The sequence below is a fragment of the Triticum dicoccoides genome, chromosome 6B (genome assembly GCF_002162155.2).
Source record: "Triticum dicoccoides isolate Atlit2015 ecotype Zavitan chromosome 6B, WEW_v2.0, whole genome shotgun sequence".
In the NCBI taxonomy this organism is placed as follows: Eukaryota; Viridiplantae; Streptophyta; class Magnoliopsida; order Poales; family Poaceae; genus Triticum; species Triticum dicoccoides.
The window spans coordinates 122,143,194-122,168,278 of record NC_041391.1 but is presented as its reverse complement, the minus strand read 5'-3'; positions in this window follow the sequence as shown (position 1 = coordinate 122,168,278).

The window sequence follows — 25,085 nt, the reverse complement described above, 5'->3', positions numbered from 1 at the left end:
TATGTGTGATTAACTATATGCTTCTGCTGTATATGTTTCACTGCAAGAAAGAAACAGAACGAAAAAGGCTGCTGGACAGAACATTACCGAGGGCCCCTCTCGGTAAAGACTATGAAACTGGACCAGCATGCACCCTTTATCGAGAGGCCGCTCGGTAAAACTGTACCAACCAATAGAACCTAGCACTTTTACCGAGAGGCCTCTCGGTAAAGGGTAATAACTTGTAGTGCTCCGGACAAATTTACCGAGACGCCTCTCGGTAAAGGCAAAATAATTGCCGACGGTGGCCCTCGGCAAAGTATTTTCACGGCTTTTAGGAGAAGTGACGTGGCCCTCCCCTATTGGCTCAGTTTGCCGAGAGTACCACACAGCAAAGATAGACTTTGCCGAGAGTGGCCCTCGGCAAAGTATGTGCATGGCTTTTAGGAGAAGCTACATCGCACTCCCCTATTGGCTCAGTTTGCCGAGAGCCACACTCGGCAAAGATAGAGTTTGCTGAGAGGAGCTATTGGCCAAGTATGGGCACAACTTTTAGGAGAAGTGATGTGGCCCTCCCCTATTGGCTCTCTTTGCCGAGCATAGCTCTTGGCAAAGATGGCCCTCGGCCTATTCCCATGGTCCCATGTGTCAGGAGCTGACACGTGTCAGCCTCTTATTGGATCTCTTTGCCGAGCATAGCTCTCGGCAAAGAAGGCCCTCGGCCTGTTTCCCTGGTCCCACGTGTCGGTATCAAAACCAGCGGATCTCGGGTAGGGGGTCCCGAACTGTGCGTCTAAGGCTAATGGTAACAGGAGGCTTGGGACACGATGTTTACCCAGGTTCGGGCCCTCTCGATGGACGTAATACCCTACTTCCTGCTTGATTGATCTTGATGATATGAGTATTACAAGAGTTTATCTACCACGAGATCAGAGAGGCTAAACCCTAGAAGCTAGCCTATGGTATGATTGTTGTTGTGTCCTACGGACTAAACCCTCCGGTTTATATAGACACCGGAGGCGGCTAGGGTTACATAGAGTCGGTTTACCGAGAAGGAGATCTACATATGAATCACCAAGCTTGCCTTCCACGCCAAGGAGAGTCCCGTCCAGACATGGGACGAAGTCCTCAATCTTGTATCTTCATAGTCCAACAGTCAAGACAAAGCATATAGTCCAGCTGTCCGAATAACCCCTTATCCAGGAATCCCTCAGTAGCCCCCGAACCAGGCTTCAATGACGATGAGTCCGACGCGCAGATTGTCTTCGGCCTTGCAAGGTGGGTTCTTCTCCAAATCCGGCACACCCGTCGTAGCGAACAGTGTACGGCATCCCAGTAAGGTTTTACTCCTTGGCTTCTGTGATTCAATAATGGCCACCTCCACATGTCGAGCGAAGACGAGGGGCCGGGGCATTTTTACATTTTCCACCCTAATCCCGTAGGTGAGCCGTCTGTTTGAGGAGATGGGGATCCTCAGATCCAAATCACTCCACCTTCTCCCGAGCAAGCATTCCGCATAGCGCGTCCAAAAGAGGCCATCCCAACATGACCGGTCGCCGCAGCCCTGCCCGTCGCTCCCCTAGCTCGAAACCAGGGGATTGGGAAAAGTGTTCCATCCCTCACAGCCGCCTAATACAGCTGCAGACCAAAGGGTTCCTTCCGCCAGCATACATGGTCCCCGTCCGATCCGGACTAGCCACCTATAATGGCGGGGAGCAAGCGGAGAGGTTCCCTAACCCATCATGGGGGGAGCGGGTATGCCTTGTCCCATATTTACTGAGAGGCATCGAGTTTCCAATCCACCCATTCCTCCACGGGCTCCTGGAGTTCTACGGCCTCCAGTTGCATAATCTTACTCCCACCTCCATACTGCACATCGCGGGCTATGTTGCCCTCTGCGAGCTGTTCCTGGGCTGCGAAGCTCATTTCGAGCTATGGAAAAGGTTATTTTGCCTCGTACCCCGCAACCAGGAGGGATCTATATATCAAGTGGGCGGAGCCGAAATATGGCGCATCGCCCAGACCGGATACCTGTCCGGTACTCCAAAGAAGCCGTCCAAATACTGGCCCTCGGAGTGGTTTTATGTCGATGACATTCCTCTTCCGGACCCAGTCCGGATGGGCCTTCCTGAGTTTTCCAATGCTCCGCTGAAGAAACGCCAAAGCTGGCACCCTCGGAGCCCCCAAGAGGAAGATAATAGAGAAGTCCTCTATCTGATGAGACGGATAAAAACCCTAGACAAATCAGGATTGACAATAATCGAAGTTATGTCAATATGCACAATAAGGGGAGTGCAACGACTTCAATACAGGGGAAAACCCATGTGGCACTTCAATGGAGAAGATGATGCCTCCCGCAGCGGTCGCAAAGGTCCGGACTCCGCCACATCTTTGGCGAGGATACTATCCGATTTGTACAAAGGAGAAGAAGAGGAGTTCCTCCGCATTAAACCGCGGGATGGATTTTCCATGTATAACCCCCGAAGCTTGGTAAGCTTTCATCCTTTACTCGATTCTGTCCATTCTTATCTTCCTTGTCACAATTATTTACCTTGAAGTTTGAAAACAGGAACTAAGGAAGGCCGTGAAAGATTTCAACAGCCCCTCTCCGCAGCCAGAGGATCCCGGCCGGGCTCTCGATACAGGACTTGAAGAAGATCCGGACATATCCATGGATTTTGTCAACGGGACTTTCTACCAGGCAAGCAGTGGCGGCTATTTAGCGGCCATCATCGTGGATTATCCCAGACTGCTTCCCGTGTCAAATGTAAGTAATGTAGGGGTCCCAACCTTCTGAAAGGATTCCTTCGTTTTGCCATACCTTATGCTTACATGTCGTATGTTTATAGAAACGACGGTCGGGATGCCGCGTGGAATCCGTGGGGGCCTCTCATCAGGAGGCGCTAGACAAGGTAGGCTTAAAAATAAGGCGGTTAGGAGCGAGACGCAGGCGAAGAGGTATTCATTAAACTTGCCCCATGGTTATTTTGTCTTTTAGCGAGACGTGACGGTTTTAATTATATCCTGGCAGGAAACACCGGACTATATCCGGGGACCCTACCGGCTACGCCTCCAGCAGCCGGATTCCTGAACTGGATTCACGGGTGGAGGTTGATGTGGGGACAGCGTCGAACTATCCTTCCGCGGAGGATACGGATAGGCTTTCCGCCACAAATTCTGAGGTGGAGAGTGCCATGAATCACCGGCGCCGACGGGCCGTACTTCGCGGTGGTATTTTTTCCGAAGAGGCGTTTAATGCCTTCAATTACGGACAAGCATATATCCGCGCTTCTCAAGATGGACTTGCCAGAGCAACGGACCAGTATGTGAAGGATATACGGGTAAGAAAATTTAATAAGTATGTGTAGTAGTAGCCCCTGAGACTTGAAATAGTTGGCACAGCTGATTTAAGGATCATTGAATGTGCAGGTTCTTGTAGAGAAGAATGCCCAGTTGTCTCAAGAGATGGAGGAATGTAAGGCCCAAATGAAGGCCAATCTTGTCGAACAAGAAGAATACAACAAGGCCTCTTCTGGTAATAATTTCCTTCTACCAGTTTGGCATGTTTTATAAATCTGACGAAAGATTCGTCAGATGCTCCAGGGGAAATCCAAAGACTGTGGGAGATAATGAGCCGCACCTGCGAAGTCAGCTTAAGGCGGGCGAACGCGTGCTGACGCAGTCTATCCAGGAGAAAAATAAGCTCCGAGATGCTAATATCCGGCTGAGCGTCGAGTTGAAAGTTGGCTCAGCTTGCGGACTCCGTGAAGGAGAACAGGAGGTTTCGACGTGGCATTTATAGTAACTGCTTCAAACAAGCTGCTAAAGAGTTCGGCCAGGAAGCAAAGTAACAGAGTTGTGTCTGCAGGCATGTTGACGGGCCCTCCTGGAGAGGAGATGCCCGGATCCGAAGGCGATATGATGCAAGAGCTTTCCCAACTACACGAACAAGCTCGGCAGGTGATGCAGGGTATTGCCCAGGCCTTTTGGCCATCCACTTCCCTGCCAGGAGGCATGAGCGAACCTGTAGAGATGCTCAAAGGAGCACGGGGGCGCTTCCGAGTATGGAAGATATCAGCTTGCCGGCAAGGTGCGAGAGAAGCTTGGGCCATGGTGAAGATGCGATACGCCAAGGCTGACCCGAACCATATGGCCGAAGTAGAACCGATGGGGTCAGATGGACAAGAGATACCTGTTAGTCTGGTATATGACCAAGTAGCGTTAGCTGCAAAGTATTCCCAACAGGATTTTAAGCTAGTCAGCCTGTTGGATGGTATAGTGGAAGAGTACGACCAGTCTAAATGACTATGTAATTTGAATGGGCATATGTACTCCCTAGACGGATTGAAAATAATTTGTCATGGCGGAGCTTTTTGCTTCATCCCCCGGATCCGAAAGTCCGGGGTGTATCCGAATACCCACACAGTTATGAAAAACCGGGGTATGCGTGGAAACCAGGCGTAGGGGTCATAAGTGCCTGAACAGACAAGTACCCAACTAGTTATGTTATATTACATGGAGAGTAAGAAACATCTTCCAAAGAGAATAGTTCTGTTAGGGGTTCCTTTCTCTAGGTGCGCATGCATCGATGTGCATGTCCAAACTGTGAACAGAAGCGCAAGAAACAAAACATCTAGGTATTTTCGTTGTAACGAACGAGAACATCTTTTGTTCATCGACCGAATAGTCCCTTAAGAATGCTAGCTTTCGGCTTGACCCAGTCCGAGGTAAACATCTGGCTCAACTGACAGTAACAATCGCAGAGGTGCTCCCCTTATGCCCTAGCCGAATTAACGGGAACGTAGGGCATAAATACAAGAGCTAGGCAACCCAACATGGCCAAAACTTAAGTCATATCGATGCATATAATGGTGAAGAAAAGGCACATATGGAAAGAAAGATGCATATGTGGCTGACAAGGAGGCATTAAAGTAGTTATATTTAGCTTCCAAATAGGAAGCCCCCGGGTATGGTGCACACGCATAGTGCGGCTGGAGTGATCAGGGCATCCGTACAGTTTTAAGGTTGTATGTTAAAAAGGAAAAAGAGGGCGAGAAAGGAAGAAAGAGAACATAATTGAAGAGGCAAAGTTAAAGAGACGAACACTGAGTTCGGCACAAGGCGTAGAGTCTCCGGAGTATGACCGCGTTCCAGGGGTTCGGCTCGAGTCTGTTATCAGATGCACTGCACATATGGTTCGCTCCTCCGGTGAGAACTTTATCAATGATGAAGGGACCCTCCCACTTGGGTTTGAGCTTGTCCTTCTTCTCGGGGAGGCAAAGAACGAGTTCGCCAATGTTATAAGTTTTGGCCCGTACTTCTCTGCTTTGATACCTTCAAGCCTGTTGCTGATAGAATGCGGAACGGGCTTTAGCGATATCACACTCTTCTTCCAAAGCATCCAAGTTGTCCTGCCGATCTAGCTCGGCTTCCTTCTCTTCATACATGCGCATGCGAGGTGAGTCATGGATTATGTCGCAGGGCAGTACTTCTTCTGCGTCGTACACCATAAAAAATGGTGTGTATCCGATGGTACGATTCGGCGTGGTCCGCAGCCCCCAGAGTACGGAGTCGAGTTCCTCGACCCAATGTGTGTCTGATTCCTTCAAGGATCACACTAGTCTGGGTTTAACGCCGCTCATGATAAGACCATTTGCATGTTCGACTTGACCGTTTGTTTGGGGCTGATAGACAGAGGCATAGTTGAGCTTAATGCCCATTTTGCCGCACCAGGTTTTCACCTCATCGGCTGTAAAATTCGAGACATTGTCAGTGCTGATGTTGTAGGGGACACCATAATGGTGTACAACAACAGAGATGAAGTCTATCACTGGTCCGGATTCAGCCGTTATAACTGGTTTGGCTTCTATCCATCTGGTGAACTTGTCCACCATGACCAATAAGTATTTTTCTTATGGCTTCCTCCTTTAAGAGGTCCCACCATATCCAGCCCCCAGACCACGATGGGCCAAGTTATGGGGATTGTTTGGAGAGTGGTAGGGGGCATATGGCTCTGATTGGCAAATAGTTGACAACCAACGCAATGTTGGACAAGGTCCTGTGCGTCTGCCCGGGCTGTCGGCTAGTAAAAACCTGTCCGAAAGGCCTTGCTTACGAGTGCTCGGGCTGCCACATGGTGTCTGCCTAGTCCGGAATGGATTTCGGCTAAGAGCTACCGCCCTTCCTCTTTGGAGATGCATCGTTGGAGCACTCCGGTGGTGCTCTTGTTGTAGAGCTCTCCTTCATGAACTTTGTAGGACTTTGAGCATTGCACAATACAACGTGCCTCATTTTGGTCCTCGGGGAGCTCTTGCCTATTTAGGTAGGCCAAGAAGGGCTCGGTCCACGGGGCGATGACAGCCATTATTTTGTGGGCTGAAGGTGTTATTTCAGTGGGAGAGCCTCCGACTACGTCAGATGGCTCAGAAACTTGGGTTGTGTTCGGAGCCAGACTAATAGTATTGGACTCCCCCTCCCATACCACGGACGGCTTGAACAACCTTTCTAAGAAGATATTGGGTGGGACGGGGTCGCGTTAAGCGCTGATGCGGGTGAGGATATCGGACATGGTGGAATTCGAGCCCCTCAAACCGAGCTGACATTTTTAGGACGGTATTGTGATAGGCCGCCATTTTCAGTTCCTTGGCATCAAAGTCTCCATTTACCTGAGATATTGCGAGGTTCGAGTCCCCTCGCACTTCGAGGCGTTGGATGCCCAAGGAGACTGCCATCCGAAGACCATGCAACAGAGCCTTGTATTCGGCTGCATTGTTGGAGTTTGTGTATAATATTTGGAGTACATATTGGATCGTGTCCCCGGTTGGGGATGTCAGGACAACACCCTCTCCCAATCCGGCCAGCATTTTAGAGCCATCGAAATGCATGATCCAATTTGAGTATGCGCCGTACTCTTTAGGGAGTTCGGCTTCTGTCCATTCGGCGACGAAGTCGGCCACTACTTGCGACTTAATGGCCCGCCATGGTTTGTATGTTTTGTCGAACGGGAGGAGCTCAATAGCCCATTTAGCAATCCGGCCTGTTGCGTCGCGGTTATATATTATGTCATTGAGTGGTACTTCAGAGGCCATCGTGATCGAACACTCTTGAAAGTAGTGTCGTAGTTTCTGGGATGCCATGAAGACTGCGTATGCTATCGTTTGGTAGTGTGGCTACTGAGATTTGCATGGAGTGAGGACAGTGGACACGTAATATACCGGCTTTTGGAGCGGGAACTTGTGTCAGTCTTCCTGTCGTTCGACGACCAGCACTGGGCTCACAACTTGGTTTGTTGCCGATATGTATAATAGCATGGGTTCGCCAATGTTTGGCACGGTCAGGACTGGGTTTGTGGCCAAGAGTGCCTTGATTTCTTCCAGTCTGGCCGTGGCCGCATCCGTTCACTCGAAGTGTTCGGTGCGTCGAAGAAGGCAATACAGAGGTAGTGCCTTTTCTCCTAAGAGGGAGATAAAGCGGCTTAAGGTAGCCACACATCCAGTTAGTTTCTGGATCTGCTTGAGGTCTATTGGGATAGCCAACTGTGACAGAGCTCGGATTTTTGCCGGATTTTCTTCAATTTATCTGTTGGAAACGATTAAGCCGAGCAATTTCCCGGAGGGTACCCCGAAGACACATTTCTCCGGGTTGAGCTTGATGTCGTATGTTCGGAGGTTGTTGAATATGAGCCTCATGTCATCTATTAAAGTTTCAATGTGTCCTGTTTTGATGACCACGTCGTCTACATAGGCCTCTACTATCTTGCCGATCTGTTTTTCCAGGCATGTCTGAATCATACGCCGATAGGTTGCGCCGACATTTTTCAGCCCGAAAGGCATGGTGCTAAAACAGAAGGGGCCGTATGGTGTAATGAAGGCTGTTGCGGCCTGGTCAGACTCTGCCATCTTGATCTGATGTCATATGGAGTATGCGTCGAGGAAGCACAGTGAGTCGTGTCCTGCGGTGGCGTCGATGATTTGGTCAATGCGGGGGAGGGGGAAGGGATCCTTAGGGCAAGCTTTATTGAGGTCCTTGAAATCGACACATAAGAGCCAGGATTTGTCCTTCTTTGGTACCATTACCAAGTTTGCTAGCCAATCCGGATGTTTGATGTCTCTGATGAATCCGGCCTCGAGTAGCTTGGCTAGCTCCTCTCCCATGGCTTGCCACTTAGGCTCTGAGAAGTGCCTAAGAGTCTGCTTGACTGGCTTGTATCCTTTCAGTATATTGGGGTTATGTTCGGCCAGCCTGCGTGGGATGCCCGACATGTTTGAAGGATGCCAGGCGAAGATATCCCAATTCTCACGCAGGAAATCTTGCAGTGCGGCGTCTATTGTGGGGTTCAACTGTGTCCCAATGGAGGCCGTCTTTGTAGAGTCCGTTGGGTGGACCTGGAATTTGACTATCTCGTCCGCTGGTTTGAAGGAGGTGGATTTAGGTCGCTTGTCGAGTATCACGTCATCTCTGTCCACTGTCACTCGCAGCGTTGTTAGGTCTTTGGCCGCGAGAGCTTCTAATAATGCTTCCAGGGCAAGGGCGGCGGTTTTATTTTTGGTGTGGAGTGCGACGTCCGGATCACTAGCTAGAGTGATAATTCCGTTGGGCCCGGTCATTTTGAGCTTCATGTACCCGTAATGGGGTATAGCCTGGAAACTCATGAATGTGTCCCGCCCCAAGAGGGTGTGGTATCCGTTGCCGAACTGGGCCACTTGGAATGTAATTTCCTCGGACCTGTAATTCTCTGACGTGCCGAATACCACATCTAGTGTGATTTTTCCCGCGCATCGCGCCTCCCTACTAGGGATGATTCCCCTGAAGGTTGTGCTGCTTTGCTGAATGCGGATCCTATCAATTTCCATCTTGTTAAGGGTTTCCTCGTAGATGAGGTTTAGCCCGCTTCCGCCGTCCATGAGTACTTTAGTGAACCTGAAGCCATCCACGATTGGACTAAGGACAAAAGCGGCTGGTGCTCGGACTGTTCATAACTGATGTTTGTCACTGGCATTGTAGGTTATAGCCGTGTCATTCCATGGGTTTATTGTTGCCACGTGGAAAACTTCGACGAGGCTGCGCTGAGCTCGCTTGCACCTATTATTTGAGGCGAAAGTCTCGAAGACTGTAAATACCGTATTGTTGTTTCCGGCGGGTTGTTGTTTTGTTGTATGGTTTAAGAGCAGATCCTCGCCGCTCTTTGCTATGTATCGGATTATCCAACATGCTCTAAGGCTGTGAGTTGGCGTAGCATCCGGTGTGCTGTGAATTTTGCACGGTCCACTCAGCCATTCTTCCAATACGGTTCCGCGCCTTGTATCAGGCTTTGGTTTTTTGGTAATTGAATCGAGTAACTTACGAGAGTTTTCCCTTTTAGATCGGACAAAGGGTTTAGTGAGAGCCGGATTGTCTGAGAAGTTCATTTGGGTTTTTCAGGCGCTTTCCATCGCGCAGTACTTCTACACTATGGCCGCTAAGTCAGCGAAGTATACTATGTCACGGCGACTTATAGCGTTGAGGATCTCTTTGTCCGTGCAATTGTTGCAGAAGAGGGAGATTGCGTCTTCCTCGCAACAGTCCTTAACCCTGTTTAACACCAGGAGGAATCTGGCCCAGTAATGATGTACTGTCTCTTGTGGCTCTTGTCTGATTTGTCGAATATTTAATAAATCTGGGTGGGTGGATGGTTTTGAATCCGAATCCTGACCCAATCCAAGACCAAGGGGCAAGGAAGTTCCCGAGCTTAACAGCTCGGGCTTTGGGATGCTGCCCAATTTGTTTGATCTGTCGCCCGATCCTAAGTTCGGGGTTTGGGTCGTGTCCTCCCGCGAGCGGGTGTCCGGCTCAGAGAGCTCAGAAATTTGGACACATTTTGTCCTCAAAATAGAGGGAGAATTCGTATGGTGCTCCTCCACTACTGCAATCTCGTGGGTGACCGGCGAAGAATAAATCTCCCTTTGGTCGGGTTTAAGCCCGATCTGGTCATAGTCCGTAGAGACGCCCAGGGCAGCGATGCGATCCAAGATCTCATTAAGGTAAGAGAGCTCCATTGGATCCATCTGTTCGGCGAGTTCCGAACTGACGTGGAGGACGTTTTTGATGACCTGAGAGGTCATTGTCGGCGCGATAGCCGATCGGGCGGTCATGATGAAGCCGCCAAGACGGAGGGTTTGGCCTTGGGCCAGTGCTCCTTCAGAGGTGATGTTGTCCCTGACAACGAGGCGGGCCATCAAGCCTTACTGCGACGACACAGAGGAACTCTTAATGAAAGCACCAATGTCGGTGTCAAAACCGGCGGATCTCGGGTAGGGGGTCCCGAACTGTGCGTCTAAGGCTAATGGTAACAGGAGGCTGGGAACACGATGTTTACCCAGGTTCGCGCCCTCTCGATGGAGGTAATACCCTACTTCCTGCTTGATTGATCTTGATGATATGAGTATTACAAGAGTTGATCTACCACGAGATCAAAGAGGCTAAACCCCAGAAGCTAGCTTATGGTATGATTGTTGTTGTGTCCTATGGACTAAACCCTCCGGTTTATATAGACACCGGAGGGGGCTAGGGTTACACAGAGTTGGTTTCCAGAGAAGGGGATCTACATTCAAATCGCCAAGCTTGCCTTCCACGCCAAGGAGAGTCCCATCTGGACACGGGATGAAGTATTCAATCTTTTATCTTCATAGTCCAACAGTCCGGCAAAGCATATAGTCCGGCTATCCGGATAGCCCCTTATCCAGGACTCCCTCACCATGTGTCAGCCTCCTATTGGCTCTCTTTGTCGAGCGTGGCTCTCGGCAAAGAACGCCCTCAGCCAGTTCCCCTGGTCCCACATGTCAGGAGCTGACACGTGTCAGACTCCTATTGGCTCTCTTTGCCGAGCGCGGCTCTCGGCAAAGAAGGCCCTCGGCCTGTTCCCCTAGTCCCACGTGTCAGGAACCACCATCATCGTCTGCTATCCGTTAGCTACTTTATTTTGCCGAGTTGTATTGTTTGGCTCTCGGCAAAGTCTTTGCCAAGTGCCCGTGTTCTGACTCTCGGCAAACTTCTGTTTGCCGTAAAGGTGTCCGCTGGGTGGCTTTTGCTGAGGGTGACACTCGGCAAAGGCTTTGCCGATAGTTTTTGGCCCTTTTCCGAGTGTCCGTGGCACTCGGCGTATAACAGAATTCCAGTAGTGTGGTCTGCACAAAAACAATAAACATGTCTAGATGGTGTTGTGTGCCCAAGTGGACTTTTTAAATAAAAATATGTATATTGAATACACAAATATAGATAATTTTTTTTACCTAGAGTCCACTCGCACACTCACTCAACGCCTACTTTATGGACAACATGTACTCCGACTATCCCGAGTTTGCTGCATGATGAACACGTGACATAACCATCAATCGACACAATGTATCTCCTCTCTTCTGCAACACCAATTTTACAACCAGCATCCATCTGTCGTAGCTAGTAGTGTCCTGATGGACATGCTTTGTTTACTTTTGTGCGCCGTGCCTATACATTCATGTGAGCTCTCTCTCTCTCTCTCTCTCTCTCTCTCTCTCTCTCTCTCTCTCAAAAATGTAGTTGTATGCTCAAGGAGGAGCAAGTTAACCCTACAAAGGCTAGGGGCATTGAGGCCAGAATGTAGCCACAAAATAGTTCTACCTTGAGGTGTACCAAATTTTGCTAAAAACATGACTAACATTATTGTTGTTCCTCCCAACATGAGTAAACATAGATTCCCCATTTCCCATGTTATGCTGAATTTCCTGGACTACTATTGAGTACTTGGAACGATCCATTCCACTTGCAATTCATTGCATTTAATTTAGTTAATTTGCTCTTTGTTGAGGTGTGCCTTGCCTTGTCAACTCATATTTATAAGGTAATTAATAAAGATATAATATAACCAAAATGATGTGTCCTATTATGCCAACTATAAAGCACTAAGCTAAAATAAAGAAAAAATGAGATGGACGGCAGCATCAGGCTACTTGACTACGTCCAGTACGGATGGTGAACAAGATGGTGGGAAGGATCGGCAGCACGCTAGTCATAGGCAACGCTCTCCACGGCGGCACTAAAGGAACACCGAGGCATATGACCTGATCCTGATGCTATCAAGGGTTAGAGATGGAGACTAACGATGTGCGTATCGTCTACTGAAGGCGCAAATCTCAGCATACCACTATCAGACAAGGTACTCAATTAGTTTGATGTTTTAGTTACAAGCAAGTACTACAACTGATCATTACAAACGGCCATGATAATTCTTCACATAGACATCACTAACCAACACTATCATCAACGACTCTAAAGATTCACCTATAGACTTGCACACACATGGGAGCTCCATTGTCGAATCGATACAATTGCTGCTCTTTTGTTCTCTCATGCTCAAACCATGGTCTCCCCAAACCGAGCATCTAAAATGGATTTCTTTAGCAGTAATTTCTCTTGAAGATTTACATAACACATCAGTGGAAATCAGACAACATAATGCCTCTCCTTTTCATATTTAGTGTTTGAGTTAGTGAACAAAAGCAAGAAGATTCTGTGCATGTACGTAACTTAAAGAAGAAAAGAATGCCCACGAAATAATGAAAATGAGTGATTCTATGAACTCATAGATGGGTGGGGGGGAGTGAGACATGAATGAGAGTGAGGTTCATGGTTTTTATTTCTCTCCTACGATGTACTGTACATAAGTCACCATATTGATATGCATAATAAAACAACAAGTGTTTGGTGCGGTCTAGATCATTTGCACGGATGTGAGAACGTGATCCAATAAGTATTCACATCACGATGTCACCGCCTACGAATGATATGACGCTACATGATCGATCTCTTTCCATTCCTTGACTTCCCACTTTCTAACACATCTATATGCATAGATCGAACCTAAACAATGCAAATTTTTTGTGGCTAAAATCGGCTTGGGAGGCAAATAGAATGCCAAAATTTGGCACAGATACACGGGGTGTAAGCAAACTACACGACCAACTTGCACAAACTGGTGCACCTTCTCTTCTTGTTGGCCTCTCTTAGGAAAGTGCATACCCGGATGAGTATGGTCTCTATGTACTGGTAGTTGGGTCCTACTTCACCGCACTTCTTTTCATTTAGGGATAGTCTGTCATTTTCTTAGTCACTGCTTAGATTTGTTGCATCTTTATGTGCTTTCGTTGCGGGCTCCTAGTAGGACATAGAAATTTTACACGTACTTATGCACGTGCCGAGTCTTATGAATGTAAACATTGTTCTAGTTAATGAAAAAGGTAGACCAATTGCTGGTTTGCACAAAAGCAATAAAGATGTCTAGACGGTGTTGTGTGCCCAATTAGACTTTTTAAATAAAAATTTGGCTATTGAATACACAAATATGGCAAAAGTTTGTTACTCAGAGTCCACTCGCCCACTCGCTCAACGCTTATTTTTGGAAATCAACATGGACTCCGACTATCCCGAGTTTGCTACACGATGAACACATGATACAACCATCAATCGACACAATGTTTATCCTCTCTTCTTAACATCCAACACCCAGCTGCCGTAGCTAGGAAGTTCATGGTGGATGGGCTTGTGTTCTTTTGTTGCATCATGCCTCTGTCTCAGAAAAAATGGAGTTGTGTTACTCAAGGAGGAGCAAGTTCATCCTTCAAAGGCTAGGGAAACTTGGGCCAGAATGAAGCCACACCACAGCTCTAGCTTCAGTTCTACCAAAGTTTGCTAAAGCATGACTAACATTATTTTGCTTCCTTCTAAATTGAGTAAAGGCAAATTACCTATTTGCCATGTGATGTTGATTTTCCTCGAGTATCATCGAGTACTTGGAATGATCCATTCTCTCCTACAATGTGCTCTATATAAGTCACCATATTGATATGCATAATAACCAACCTTGTGTTTGATGCGGTGCAGAACTTTTGGGCGGGTGTGATCATGTGATCCAATATATTTCCCCATCACAACATAACCTATTAATGATATAATGCTACATGACCGATCTCTTTTCATGCTTTGACTTCACACTTTTCACACAACTATATGTGTATACTAAAGCTAAACAATGTAATGATACTTTTGGTGCTAAAATAAGCTTGTGAGGCAAACAGAATGCCAAAACGATAGAGTTACCTTGGGTGTAAAAAAGCTACAAGACTAGTATACAGACTAGAAAGTGCATGCCTGGATGAGATTGTCTCTAGGAACTAGAAGCTAGGACGTACTTCTGTGTACAACTTTTCATCTAGGTTAGGCATTGTTTAGCCTTCCACAAATTTGCTACATAGTTGGGTTGATGCCTTCGCTGTTGGTCACTCTGCTGGCAGAGGCACAATTTTTTTTACACGTATATGCTAGTGTCAAGCGTAACTGGCCTCGTTGGTATCCTCATGGATGCAAACAATTTTCTAGCTACTCCAGGCAAGATGTCTACACAGTATTGTGTGCTCATGTGGGCTTTTAAAGTAAAAAATTTACCATGGATAAACAAAAAGTATGCAAAATTTATTACTCCTACAAAGGCTAGAAAATTTGTGGCTATGTGTCTGATCTCTCTCTCTCTCTCTCTCTCTCTCTCTCTCTCTCTCTCAAAAAAATGTAGTTGTATGCTCAAGGAGGAGCATGTTAACCCTACAAAGGCTTGGGGCATTGAGGCCAGAATGTAGCCACACCATAGTTCTACCTTGAGTTATACCAAATTTTCCTAAAAACATGACTAACATTATTGTTGTTCCTCCCAACATGAGTAAACATAGATTTCCTATTTCCCATGTTATGCTGTATTTCCTGGACTACTATTGAGTACTTGGAACGATCCATTCCACTTGCAATTCATTGCATTTAATTTAGTTAATTTTCTCTTTGTTGAGGTGCGCCTTGCCTTGTCAACTCATATTTATAAGGTAATTAATAAAGATATAATATAACCAAAATGATGTGTACTATTATGCCAACTATAAAGCACTAAGCTAAAATAAAGAAAAAATGAGATGGACGGCAGCATCAGGCTACTTGACCACGTCCAGTACGGATGGTGAACAAGATGGTGGGCAGGATCGGCAGCACCCTGGTCATAGGCAACGCTCTCCACGGCGGCACTGAAGGAACACCGAGGCATATGACCTGATCCTTATGCTATCAAGGGTTAGAGATGGAGACTAACGATGTGCGTATCGTCTACTGAAGGCGCAAATCTCAGCATACCACTATCAGACAAGGTACTCAATTAGTTTGATGTTTTAGTTACAAGCAAGCACTAGAACTGATCATTACAACCGGCAATGATAATTCTTCACATAGACATCACTAACCAACACTATCATCAACGACTCTAAAGATTCACCTATAGACTTGCACAGACATGGGAGCTCCATTGTCGAATCGATACAATTGCTGCTCTTTTGTTCTCTCATGCTCAAACCATGGTTTCCCCAAACCGAGCATCTAAAATGGATTTCTTTAGCAGTAATTTCTCTTTAAGATTTACATAACACATCAGTGGAAATCAGACAACAGAATGCCTCTCCTTTTCATATTTAGTGTTTGAGTTAGTGAACAAAAGCAAGAAGATTATGTGCATGTACGTAACTTAAAGAAGAAAAGAATGCCCACGAAATAATGAAAATGAGTGATTCTATGAACTCGTATATGGGTGGGGGGAGTGAGACATGAATGAGAGTGAGGTTCATGGTTTTTATTTCTCTCCTACGATGTACTGTACATAAGTCACCATATTGATATGCATAATAAAACAACAAGTGTTTGGTGCGGTCCAGATCTTTTGCACGGATGTGAGGACGTGATCCAATAAGTTTTCACATCATGCTGTCACCGCCTACGAATGATATGACGCTACATGATCGATCTCTTCCCATTCCTTGACTTCCCACTTTCTAACACATCTATATGCGTAGATCGAACCTAAACAATGCAATTTTTTTGTGGCTAAAATCGGCTTGGGAGGCAAATAGAATGCCAAAATTTGGCACAGATACACGGGGTGTAAGCAAACTACACGACCAACTTGCACAAACTGGTGCACCTTCTCTTCTTGTTGGCCTCTCTTAGGAAAGTGCATACCCGGATGAGTATGGTCTCTATGTACTGGTAGTTGGGTCCTACTTCACCGCACTTCTTTTCATTTAGGGATAGTCTGTCATTTTCTTAGTCACTGCTTAGATTTGTTGCATCTTTATGCTGATGCTTTCGTTGCGGGCTCCTAGTAGGACATAGAAATTTTACACGTACGTATGCATGTGCCGAGTCTTATGAATGTAAACATTGTTCTAGTTAATGAAAAAGGTAGACCAATTGCTGGTTTGCACAAAAGCAATAAAGATGTCTAGACGGTGTCTTGTGCCCAATTAGACTTTTTAAATAAAAATTTGGCTATTGAATACACAAATATGGCAAAAGTTTGTTACTCAGAGTCCACTCGCCCACTCGCTCAACGCTTATTTTTGGAGATCAACATGGACTCCGACTATCCCGAGTTTGCTACACGATGAACACATGATACAACCATAAATCAACACAATGTTTATCCTCTCTTCTTAACATCCAACACCCAGCTGCCGTAGCTACGAATTTCATGGTGGATGGGCTTGTGCTCTTTTGTTGCATCATGCCTCTGTCTCAGAAAAAATGGAGTTGTGTTACTCAAGGAGGAGCAAGTTCATCCTTCAAAGGCTAGGGAAACTTGGGCCAGAATGAAGCCACACCATAGCTCTAGATTCAGTTCTACCAAAGTTTGCTAAAGCATGACTAACATTATTTTGCTTCCTTCTAAAATGGGTAAAGGCAAATTACCTATTTGCCATGTGATGTTGATTTTCCTCTAGTATCATCGAGTACTTGGAATGATCCATTCTCTCCTACAATGTGCTCTATATAAGTCACCATATTGATATGCATAATAAACAACCTTGTGTTTGATGCGGTGCAGAACTTTTGGGCCGGTGTGATCACGTGATCCAATATATTTCCCCATCACAACATAACCTATTAATGATATAATGCTACATGACCGATCTCTTTTCATGCTTTGACTTCACACTTTTCACACAACTATATGTGTATACTAAAGCTAAACAATGTAATAATACTTTTGGTGCTAAAATAAGCTTGTGAGGCAAACAGAATGCCAAAACGATAGAGTTACCTTGGCTGTAAAAAAGCTACAAGACCAGTATACAGACTAGAAAGTGCATGCTTGGATGAGATTGTCTCTAGGAACTAGAAGCTAGGACGTACTTCTGTGCACAACTTTTCATCTAGGTTAGGCATTGTTTAGCCTTCCACAAATTTGCTACATAGTTGGGCTGATGCCTTCGCTGTTGGTCACTCTGCTGGCGGAGGCACAATTTTTTTACACGTATATGCTGGTGTCATGCGTAACTGGCCTCGTTGGTAACCTCATGGATGCAAACAATTTTCTAGCTACTCCAGGTAAGATGTCTACACAGTATTGTGTGCTCAAGTGGGCTTTTAAAGTAAAATTTTTACCATGGATAAACAAAAAGTACGCAAAATTTATTACTCCAGGTCCATGATCTCACTCAGACAATCACCTGTATTGCAGGAAACAACATGTACTCCCAGTGTTCTGAGTCCGCCGCAGGATCAACATGCGATAACACCATCAATCCACACACATGGTTCGTTGCTGTTCTCCAACGACAATTTGACATTCAGCAATCAGTTGGAGTAGTCGGTAGCCTTTTCCTTGATGGATGGACTTATGTGCTTTTTCATTGCGTCATGTCTATGCATTAGTGTGTGCTCCTCTCATGCACTCTTATTTGTGAGATATTTTTCAGTGTGGTTAAGTCAGTTTTGCAAGGAGCACTCCAATTGATTACATTCCAATTAGTTAATTTGCTTTCTACTCGGTTGCGCCATGCTTCACAAACTCATATTTATAACATAGTTAAGAAAAAAATATAACTCCAAGTATATATTTGCTATTATGTAAAGTAAAAAAGCAATGAACAAAAATAATGGAAAAAATAAGATCTTTTCCATGCATGTGCGTCAGCTAGTGTGTTAATTTTACTAACAACTAGACTTGATCGTTGCACGTGGTTTACTTTATACGATTTTATATTCGTCCCTGAACAAACAAATGATCAAGTATACTAACATCATCACACCAATAAAGTTCACCCCATCCGTAGAACAGTTTGTTGTTCTGTTGCCCCAGTCATAGGGCCGCGTAGGAGAACAAGAACTGTGGTTTGTCCAAACCTAGCAAAGTTTAGCTCCTTATTAAAATGAAGTAAAATGGATTTCTGTAACAATCATTCCACTCAAATATTTGCACATCTCATCGGTGGAAACCGGACAAATGACCGCCTCTTGTTTAATTTTTGGTGTTTGAGTCAATGAAGAAAAGTGAGAAGTTGATGTGCATGTATGTAACTTAACCAAGAAACTGATCACTAGGATAGAATGATAATGATTGATCCGGTGAACCTGCTAACTCATGTGTGTGTGAGAGAGAGAGGGGGAGAAAGAGAGGGAGAGAGAGAGAGAGAGAGAGAGAGAGAGAGAGAGAGAGAGAGAGAGAGAGAGAGAGTTGCCTGGTTTTGATTTCTATCCTAAGCTTTACTCTATATAAGTCACCATATTGAATAAAACAACACGGGTTAGGTGCGGTCCAGGCCTCTTTGATGAATGTGATCACGTGATCCAGTAAATCCACATCAAAATATCATTGCATATGAAAGATATAATGGTAGATAGTCGATCTCCTTTTAGGCTTTGACTTCCCACTTTTCACACATCTATATTCACAGACTTAAGTGAAATAATGCAATAATACTTTTGGGCTAAAATGGGCTTAGGATGCAAACGGAAAACCCAAGCTCGATATGGATAGCTTAGGTGTAAGTAAGCTACACGACCAGTGTCCACATAGTGGCGTGCGACATCATGCAGAACATGGAGCAGGGAAATACTACTTACTTTGGGGTGTGAAAATCGACCTCCTTTTTCCATTCACCCGGTACCTTGCTGGTGAAATTTTTCCAAACCCTACATGGCAAAGAAAATGATTACTTGATATCAGGAAATGAGTGAAAGTTGTTGATATGGTGCAGTAATGATTGAACTTACTTCTGGAGCATTTCACTCATGTCCGCCCACTCCTTAGACTCTTTATTGCTCGACTCCAACACATTAGTAGTCCCACGTCAATCTGAATGGCTAGCAGAATAAAGTGGAAGCTCCGCATGCACAACTCATCAATTACACTTAACCTCAAGTAAGTGAAACTGAATGTGCACAAGACAAAAATACTCACTTGAAGTTGTAAGGAAAGAGTATTTCCCTTCTGTTTTGTTGTCGAAGTAACGCCTTTACCAAGTTTTTCTCAATTTCTTAGGGGTTCTTTTGTACCGTATATTCTTTTATGGTATTTAGGTTACTGAACCCAATGTCATAGATTTTTCCTCTTTTTCATTTGAGGATCTTCAATCTCCACAATATACTGAGATAATTATACATGCAATGGACAAGATGAGCTAGAGACTTAATTACAGAAATAATACTTATAGACAATAGCAACTCATGAGAGTTTTGTCGAGGGCGTCTTGATTGTATAACTAAAATAATTCTTCAAATTCAATGTACAACACGTCGACTCCAATGAAGTCATGCCGATCTTTAATTTCCAGCAAGATACTGTTAGTCCCATCCTTGCAGGTTTCCAAGTACCAGTCATGTAATCTTCACATCATCATTGATAGATGCGGGAGCTGCTTAGGTTTGATGAGAGGCTTCCCTTGCTCGTATCTGAAGGTTACTACCTCAACCATTTCAAACTATACATCATCGTCTAAGTAATCACCAAGAGTGACACCAAGACCACCGGCCACTTCCCCCAGATCATTAGCTAAGCAGCTTGAAGTTGTAAGGAAAGAGTATTTCCCTTCTGTTTTGTTGTCGAAGTAACGCCTTTACCAAGTTTTTCTCAATTTCTTAGGGGTTATTTTGTACCGTATATTCTTTTATGGTATTTAGGTTACTGAACCCAATGTCATAGATTTTTCCTCTTTTTCATTTGAGGATCTTCAATCTCCACAATATACTGAGATAATTATACATGCAATGGACAAGATGAGCTAGAGACTTAATTACAGAAATAATACTTATAGACAATAGCAACTCATGAGAGTTTTGTCGAGGGCGTCTTGATTGTATAACTAAAATAATTCTTCAAATTCAATGTACAACACGTCGACTCCAATGAAGTCATGCCGATCTTTAATTTCCAGCAAGATACTGTTAGTCCCATCCTTGTAGGTTTCCAAGTACCAGTCATGTAATCTTCACATCATCGTTGATAGATGCGGGAGCTGCTTAGGTTTGATGAGAGGCTTCCCTTGCTCGTATCTGAAGGTTACTACCTCAACCATTTCAAACTATACATCATCGTCTAAGTAATCACCAAGAGTGACACCAAGACCACCGGCCACTTCCCCCAGATCATTAGCTAAGCAGCTTGAAGTTGTAAGGAAAGAGTATTTCCCTTCTGTTTTGTTGTCGAAGTAACGCCTTTACCAAGTTTTTCTCAATTTCTTAGGGGTTATTTTGTACCGTATATTCTTTTATGGTATTTAGGTTACTGAACCCAATGTCATAGATTTTTCCTCTTTTTCATTTGAGGATCTTCAATCTCCACAATATACTGAGATAATTATACATGCAATGGACAAGATGAGCTAGAGACTTAATTACAGAAATAATACTTATAGACAATAGCAACTCATGAGAGTTTTGTCGAGGGCGTCTTGATTGTATAACTAAAATAATTCTTCAAATTCAATGTACAACACGTCGACTCCAATGAAGTCATGCCGATCTTTAATTTCCAGCAAGATACTGTTAGTCCCATCCTTGTAGGTTTCCAAGTACCAGTCATGTAATCTTCACATCATCGTTGATAGATGCGGGAGCTGCTTAGGTTTGATGAGAGGCTTCCCTTGCTCGTATCTGAAGGTTACTACCTCAACCATTTCAAACTATACATCATCGTCTAAGTAATCACCAAGAGTGACACCAAGACCACCGGCCACTTCCCCCAGATCATTAGCTAAGCAGCTTGAAGTTGTAAGGAAAGAGTATTTCCCTTTTGTTTTGTTGTCGAAGTAACGCCTTTACCAAGTTTTTCTCAATTTCTTAGGGGTTCTTTTGTACCGTATATTCTTTTATGGTATTTAGGTTACTGAACCCAATGTCATAGATTTTTCCTCTTTTTCATTTGAGGATCTTCAATCTCCACAATATACTGAGATAATTATACATGCAATGGACAAGATGAGCTAGAGACTTAATTACAGAAATAATACTTATAGACAATAGCAACTCATGAGAGTTTTGTCGAGGGCGTCTTGATTGTATAACTAAAATAATTCTTCAAATTCAATGTACAACACGTCGACTCCAATGAAGTCATGCCGATCTTTAATTTCCAGCAAGATATTGTTAGTCCCATCCTTGCAGGTTTCCAAGTACCAGTCATGTAATCTTCACATCATCATTGATAGATGCGGGAGCTGCTTAGGTTTGATGAGAGGCTTCCCTTGCTCGTATCTGAAGGTTACTACCTCGACCATTTCAAACTATACATCATCGTCTAAGTAATCACCAAGAGTGACACCAAGACCACCGGCCACTTCCCCCAGATCATTAGCTATATCCGTAAACACCTTCAGCGGGGGGCACAATTGCTTTTCCTGTTTGCCGAGCTGGGGAATTGTTTTCCCACTTTTTGCAGCACTGATAGTACTTCCCAACTGGTTCTCATATGTCTTTACAATACAACGGTCATAGTCTGATAGCGGCGGAGGCGGTGGTGGTCGCCTAAGGGCATCTAGTGTGCGCTTCGCTTTTACCATATCTATTTTCTCCTTTGGGGGTGGAAATTTTGGTGCAAGCTGGCGGTTCACATCGGCAACCATGATTTCCTTGTTTTCCTTGCCAGTCATCTCATATGGTAACTTGGAAGGAGCCTTCTTGACGCGTGTACACTACAAGAAATATGTCAACTTGTGACCATCACTATTGGTCGCTGAAAGGCCATAATTTTTCATTCGCGACCTTTTTGTGACCAAAAACAGAAGGTCAAAAGCTGGCGGTCGTAAACTGAAATTAGTGACCTTCTTTGTGATATGTAAATGGTCGTTGGTTCCACGACCAAATTTTTGGTCAATAGCAACCTCCCCAGTCCACGTCGGCACCCAGCGTGGCAAGCTGATGTGGCACAAGAATTAGCCCGGTCCAATTCGGTGTTTATATGGGTCGAGCCCATTAATTCGGCCTTTTTAATATTTATTTTTCCTATTAATTTTTGCTAGCTACATGGGCCTGGCCCAGCAATTCAGCCTTTTTATTTCTAGATGCGACCTTTTACAGCGTATGATCTTTTATTTTTTGCCATTTTATTTTCCTTTTAAAAAAATTCAATTTTTTTTATTTTTTTCGTTTTCTTCTTAATCTCAGGTCACTATGGCTTAATCTCAGGTCAAATCACACTCCGTGGTTAAACTTCCCGAAAGGTCACCCATCCTCACACTAATCCAACCCAAGCACGTTTAACTTCAGAGTTCTATCCAACCCCAGCACTAGCTCACTTCAAAGGCACTTGTTGATATATCTAGCATATCAATCCTATTAAGCATTTTTGATGTTTAGGACTTTGTTCATGTTCATGAGTGTGATGAAATTTTGAAAAATTATTTCAAACTTCCGTTCATATTACGTATCATATTTTGAAAAAATCCCGAAAAAAATTCGAAACTATTTTTTTTCTGTTACTAGTGGCGCACCTAGCAAACGGTGCGCCACTATTAAGTTTGAAATTTTTTGAATTTTTTTGCCTCCAGATCTTAAAAGCCCCGTAACTTTTCGAGTAGATGATTTTTCATATAAAAAACTTTTTCATCTGAGTCAGTATGCAAGAGTTATGCCCATTTTTACAAATTCTCGAGAGATTTTGCAAATAAAGTCGAAATTCATATTTGCAAATTTTCCCAACAACTAGACCACATATCACATGGGAAACTTATTTCCTTTTTATTTTTTTGACATTTCCATCATTTCCTTTTATTTTTTTAAAACTGAAAAGGCGGTCGACGAGGGGGGGGGTGCATTCGGGGGAATTTTGGGTCAAAAATAGTAATGACGCACCATGGGTGTGGTGCGCCATTACTAGTTTAACTACTAATGGCGCACCACACCCATGGTACGCCATTACTAACTTTCGAAAAAAAATAAAGAAAATGAAAAAAATTGTTAGTAATGGCGCACCATGGGTGTGGTGCGCCATTACTAACTAGTAATGGCGCACCACACCCACGGTGCGCCATTACTAAGTTTGAAAAAAAGTTAGAAACAAAATTTGAAAAAAATTTACTAGTGGCGCACTGTGGATGTGGTGCGTCATTACTAGTTTAACAAGTAATGGCGCACTATCCCCTGGTGCGTCATTACTAGTTTTGAAAAAAAAATTGTTACTAATGGCGCATCATATGTATGGTGCGTCATTAGTGTCCATATCATCTATAGCCCATTTCCTAGTAGTGTGTAATTCTGAAACATATATGAAATTCACAAATAAAGAGAAGATATATTTATTCACATACATAATTACTATTTCATTCACAAACAGAGAGAAGATACATTAAATTCCCGTAATTAGTATATACATTAACTTTTCGAGTAGATGATTTTTCATATAATTTTTTTTCATCCGAGTTAGTATGCAAAAGTTATGCCCATTTTTACAAATTCTCGAGAGATTTTGTAAATAAAGTCGAAATTCATATTTGCAAATTTTCCCAACAACTAGACCCCATATCACATGCGAAACTTAATTTTTTTGACATTTCCAACATTTTCTTTTATTTTTTTTTAAATTGAAAAGGCGGTCCAAAGGGGGGTGCATTCGGAGGAATTTTGGGTCAAAATTAGTAATGACGCACCATGGGTGTGGTGCGCCATTACTAGTTTTAACTAGTAATGGCGCACCACACCCACAATGCGCCATTACTAACTTTGGAAACAAATAAAGAAAAAATATATATATTTTTAGTAATGGCGCACTGTGTGTGTGGTGCGCCATTACTAGTTTTAACTAGTAATGGCGTAATGGCGCACCACACCCACGGTGCGCAATTACTAACTTTGAAAAAAAAGTTTGAAAAAAAATTGAAAAAAAATTACTAGTGGCGCACTCCGGATGGGGTGCGCCATTACTAGTTTAACTAGTAATGGCGCACTATTCCCTATTGCGCCATTACTAGTTTTGAAAAAAATAAAAAAAATTGTTACTAATGGTGCACCGTGGATGTGGTGCGCCATTAGTATTTTGACACTAATGGCGCACCAACACATGGTGCGCCATTATTATATACTAATGGCGCACCACATGTCTGGTGCGCCATTAGTGTCCATATCATCTATAACCCTTTTCCTAGTAGTGTGTAATTCTGAAACATACATGAAATTCACAAACAGTGAGAAGATACATTAATTCACATACATAATTACTATTTCATTCACAAACAGAGATAAGATACATGAAATTCCCATAATTAGTATATACATTAACTTTTTGAGTAGATGATTTTTCATATAAAAAACTTTTTCATCCGACTTAGTATGCAAAAGTTATACCCATTTTTACAAATTCTCGAGAGATTTTGCAAATAAAGTCGAAAGTCAGATTTGCAAATTTTCCCAACAACTAGACTACATATCACATGGGAAACTTCTTTTTTTATTTTTTTGACATTTCCATCATTTTCTTTTATTTTTCTAAACTGAAAAGGCGGTCCAGGGGCGGTGCATTCGGGGAAATTTTGGGTCAAAATTAGTAATGGCCCACCATGGGTGTGGTGCCATATTACAAGTTTAACTAGTAATGGCGGACCACACCCACGGTGCGCAATTACTAACTTTGGAAAAAAACTTGTTATTAATGGCGCACCGTGTGTGTGGTGCGCCATTACTAGTTTTCTAGTTAAAACTATTAATGGCGCACCACACCCACGGTGCGCCATTACTAACTTTGAAAAAAATAAAAAATAAAAAGTTTGAGTTTTTTTTGAAAAAAATTACTAGTGGCA